This window comes from Micropterus salmoides, unplaced genomic scaffold (genome assembly GCF_014851395.1).
Source record: "Micropterus salmoides isolate LMB-PRFRI ecotype aquatic unplaced genomic scaffold, ASM1485139v1 Ms_hic_scaffold_23, whole genome shotgun sequence".
NCBI classification, from domain to species: Eukaryota; Metazoa; Chordata; class Actinopteri; order Centrarchiformes; family Centrarchidae; genus Micropterus; species Micropterus salmoides.
In genome coordinates this window covers 4,404,969-4,410,187 of record NW_024041484.1, presented here as the reverse complement: position 1 = coordinate 4,410,187, position 5,219 = coordinate 4,404,969, and positions in this window count along the sequence as shown.

The window sequence follows — 5,219 nt, the reverse complement described above, 5'->3', positions numbered from 1 at the left end:
GATGTGGATGCCAGGTTATTTAAGGCTGCTCACCTCCTCAACCTCAAGCTCCTGGATGAACAGTGGCTGATGAGGTCTCCTCTCATTCCTCGTGTCCACTCTTATCTCCTTCGTCGTGTCTGTATAAAGGCTGAGGTTGTTATCCTCACACACCATGCCATCAGGCTGGCCACCTCCCTCATGTAGGCCGCCTCGTCCTCACTAGTGATATGTCCTATCATTTTCTGACTCTGTAACGTTATACTGGATTTAGACTTCTGTAACTACAGATACATGTGTAAGGTACAAAGCTCCATCATTAGGCTACAGCTAGATGTGGAGGCACTGTTAGGATGAATACTCAACAAATACACGATGAACACTGTTGTTTTATCTGACATTTCTGTCTCTTTAATTTTCTCTCTTTTTCTCATTTAATTATGCATCCTGCTTGAATACAATTCATTTGAGGCCAATACCTCAGCTTCACTCTTTTACAGTAGCAACAGATAGATAGTGTATCTTTTTCTCAGTCTTAAGTAAATGAGATAGTCATGACTGTTAGAGCACGGACCTCACAGGGTTGAAAGGTAAAGCAGATTACTCCGTCCTATTTTTCCCTCTCCTCTCTCTGTCTCACCACATCATGTTCACACCAGCAGGACACTGTATGCTGAAGTTGCAAGATGTTCTTTTTCTCTTGAAATTTGCAGGGGGAGTTCTATTTGGCTTTCATTTGTACATTCTGTCCTGTCTAATAAGTGGATATGGCACAAATGCACAAATATGATTGTTGTAATTTGATTGTTATTGTTTTCGTTGCCTGCAAACCACAGTGGGAGGAAAAAATAGTGACAGTTCTGAGAAGAGGGCAAAACTTCTCTTTATGATGCAGCACTTTCAATGTTCCCACTGCCACCAGGTCAAACTAAGCTAAGTATAAAACACTGCATTTTATGCCTCTCACACATAGCTGCTGGTAATGTAAGCATTAGCAAGACTGATAAGCACTGGTGGAAAAACAATTTCGTACATGATCAAGATTATTCCTCTGCAGTGGCAGTAACACACGAGCCTAGCTGATACTGTGCTGTATTCAGAGCTTAATATAAATAAATACATTATCTCACAAAAGTGAGTAAACCCCTTACATTTGTGTAAATATTTGATTATATCTTTTCATGTGACAACACAGAAATGACACTTTGCTACAATGTAAAGTAGTGAGTGTAGCTTGTATATATAAGTGTAAATTTGCTGTCCCCTCAAAGTAACACATCACACAGCCATTAATGTCTAAACCACTGGCAACAAAAGTGAGTACACTGAAAATGTCCAAAGTGTCAATATTTTGTGTGGCCACCATTATTTTCCATTACTGCCTTAACCCTCTTGGGCATGGAGTTCAACAGAGCTTCACAGGTTGCCACTGGAGTCCTCTTCCACTCCTCCATGACGACATCACAGAGCTGGTGGATGTTAGAGACCTTAAGCTCCTCCACCTTCCGTTTGAGGACGCCCCCACAGATGCTCAATAGGTTTTAGGTCTGGAGACATGCATGGCCAGTCCATCACCTTTACCCTCAGCTTCTTTAGCGAGGCGGGGGTCGTCTTGGAGGTGTGTTTGGGGTCGTTATCATGTTGGAACACTGCCCTGCTGCCCAGTCTCTGAAGGGAGGGGATCGTGCTCTGCTTCAGTATGTCACAGTACATGTTGGCATTCATGGTGTGGTCTATTTTTTTGTAGTAAGTATTCTGTGATTTTTCCCTCCCGGCAGAAATAAGTAAATTGTTATTTCCCCTCGAGGGAACTCGAACTGCGTCGGTGACGACACTATGGGAACGCCACTGGGCGTGGCAGGGCTTAACTATGAATGAAACTACTCCAATCCTATTGGTGTTACTAGAACGGTAGCGTGTGACAGCGTGACCGGAGGGGTATATAAGCACGCCGGCACACAGGACACATTAGCTTCTTTCTATTCAGCAGGCACTCTGGCTATGTTTGGAAGCTTACCTGAAGTCGAGACGAAGCAGCAGATCATGTCGAAGCGATTCCGACAGTGTGTCTTTCCCTGTCAGCGCTTCATCACGGAAGGTGATACCCATGGGATGTGCGTCTCATGCCTGGGGATGTCGAACGCCCAGGCAGCTCTCGAGGGGGCTGCCAGCGACCATATCGAGGCCCTGCCCCTGAGGGTGCTGAGGTCTCAAGCGGCTCTCTTTCTAGAGGATGGTGATGATTCTGTGGGATGGTCGGGACTGCAGTACACGCAGAACAGAGCCAGGTGTTGGGACAGGAAGTCCGCTCTCTGCTAGGGAAAGGGGCCATAGAACTCATTTCCCCGCCGGTCAGAGAAGCCGGCTTCTACAGCCGATACTTCCTGGTTCCCAAGAAGGACTGAGTATTGCGTCCGATTTTGGATCTGCGGTCCCTGAACCAATCTCTGAGGAGATTCAGGTTCAGGATGCTTATCATCCCCGCCATCATCAGTCACATCCAATGCGAGGATTGGTTTGTCACAATAGATCTGCAAGACGCTTATTTCCACATCTCCATTCGTCCCTCTCACAGGAAGTTCCTGAGGTTCGCCTTTTGGGGCACGGCTTACCAGTATTGGGTTCACGCGTCGAGTCCATTTTGTCCACAGTGACCAGAGTGCAGTTAGGCCGCGCAATCACTGTAAAACACTTTCAGAGGGTGTTGGGTCTCCTGGCAGCAGCGTCCAGTATAATACCTTCCGGGCTACTGCACATGAGAGCCCTGCAATGGTGGCTAAAATCCAAGGGATTCTCCCCGAGGGGAAATCCTCTGTTCCCTGTCTGTATGGAGGAAATCTTTGTTCCTGTCCCAAGGTCCCGTGTTGGGAGCGATCTGTCGACGAACAATTATTGCGACAGACGCCTCACTCACGGGATGGGGCGCGGTCATGGACGGGTCTCGAGAGGCTCCTGGAGGAGCATCATTTCTCTTGGCACATAAATTGCCTGGAAATGTTGGCGGTTTTCAGAGCTCTGAGGAGTTTTCTGCCCGCTCTCCGCAATCGCCACATCCTTGTCAGAACCGACAATACGGCAGTGGTGGCCTATTTGAATCACCAGGGGGGTCTGCGCTCGCGCCCGTTATGCAAACTGGCACATCAGATCCTCCTGTGGTCCCAGCAGAGACTGCTGTCCCTCAGAACGATGTACATCCCTGGGACCCAGAATCAAGGAGCAGACCTGCTGTCGAGACAGGGGCTGACGCCCGGGGAATGGAGACTCCACCCCGAGGTTGTGGAGTTATTATGCGAAGATTTCGGCCCCATAGACGTGGACTTGTTTGCGTAGAGTGCACTGTCCCCTGTGGTTCTCCCTCTCGCCCCCAGTTGCTCTGCTCCCGGGGGATCCGGAGCGGGTCCGCCACGACGGCGTCAGTCTACCATTAGTAGCCCCGTTTTGGCCGGCACGAGTGTGGTTCTCGGATTTAATATCGCTCCTCGAGGCGGAGGGCTGGATCTTTCACCCGCACCCCGCCCTGTGGCAGCTATGGGTCTGGCCCCTGAGGGGGCGCAGTTCCTAGAGGCGGGCCTGATGACAGGAGCAGTCGAGACGCTGCTCAGCTCCAGTGGGAGTCTTCCACTGGTCGTGCGCTTCCTCCGTAGAGCCAGGAGGATGAGACCCGTGACCCGTTCCAGGGTTCCCACCTGGGACCTGGCAGTGGTTCTCGAAGCGCTGGCTGAGGCCCCCTTCAAACCCCTGGAGTCGGCTGAGGCCAAGCACCTGACCCTTAAGATGACCTTTCGCTATCACCTCTCTGAGGAAGGTGGGGGATCTCCAGGCACTTTCGATTTCTCCCCGATGCCTGGAGTTTGCCCCGGTGACGGTCAGGGCCATCCTGCACCCTTGTCCAGGTTATGTCCTGTGTGCCGGCGTGCTTATATACCCCTCTGGTTACGGCGTCACACGCTACCGTTCTAGTAACACCAATAGGATTGGAGTAGTTTCATTCATAGTTCAGCCCTGCCACGCCCAGAGGCGTTCCCATAGTGTCGTCACCGACGCAGTGTCTCGTTCCCCTTCTCGGGGAACAAGGGTTACATACGTAACCCGAAACGTTTTTTTAGCTTAAATTTATTTTTTAATTATTTTTTTACATTGTATTGCATGTTTTCTTATTGTGCCAAAAAAAAACTTTCTCATTGCACTTACATTTTGTATTATTTGTTGTTGCAAGCTATTTTTCAGAGCATTTTTAATAAATAATTTCAAAAAGTGGTGGGGACAACATCAGCTATTTCAACAAATGGTGGGGACATGTTCCCAGCGTTCCCAGTATAAATGACACTTATGCAGGTGGGGAGAAAAGACTGATTTTCTAATGTTTAGTGTTAATCACCATCTAACTCAGCCAGTTAAGAGCTACATTTAGCCTTAGATGTTTCTGTGGAGCATAGGTTTTATCAGCTGGCAATTTTTAATGCACATTTTAGAGTGCAAGTTGCAACTATTAATAACAATAATGCAAAGCTGAGGCTCAGTAGCAGAAATAACAATGAACATGTGAGAAGTTCTATCGTCACAAATCATTCATTACAGAATATTATTAACAGTGAGGACACAAAAAGTGGTCCACATCTTCTCAAGCACACAGCCTATCTTCCAAAATCATTGTCAAACATAGGTTATGTAGCCCACTGTATCAGCTTAAATGCATGAGCATCCAGGCTACAGTACACACACAAACACACACACACACACACACACACACACACACAGTATTCCACATTCATTTATCCACCACACTAACGTTAGTTAAGTTAACTAGTTCTAGATGCAATTTACAATCCCCTGCTGTTACGTTAAAGTATTTGCTGCTTTCACTCACCAGGTAACGTTAGCATCAGCCTCATCTGGCTGGTTTTCTGTAGTTTCTGTAACGTTAACGTTTGTGTCATCTGCTGCAGCTGCAGTGTCACAGGGAGCGGCAGCAACTTCAGCGCCAGGCTTACATAAACACTAATAGAGTGTAGTTATGGTTTGCTTTTGTTTCATTTCTCCTTTAGTGATTCAAATTAGTTCATTTCAATCAGAATGAAACACTACCAACAAAAAGCCTGTTGAGGCAGCATTATGAGTTTATGGGAACAGCAAGAAAAGTCAAAACAAACTTTACAGAAAAACTCAAATCTATGGCAGATGAAATTGGTACTGTGAATTCGAATGTATGTCCACCAATATGTCGTTCAGATATACCTTCA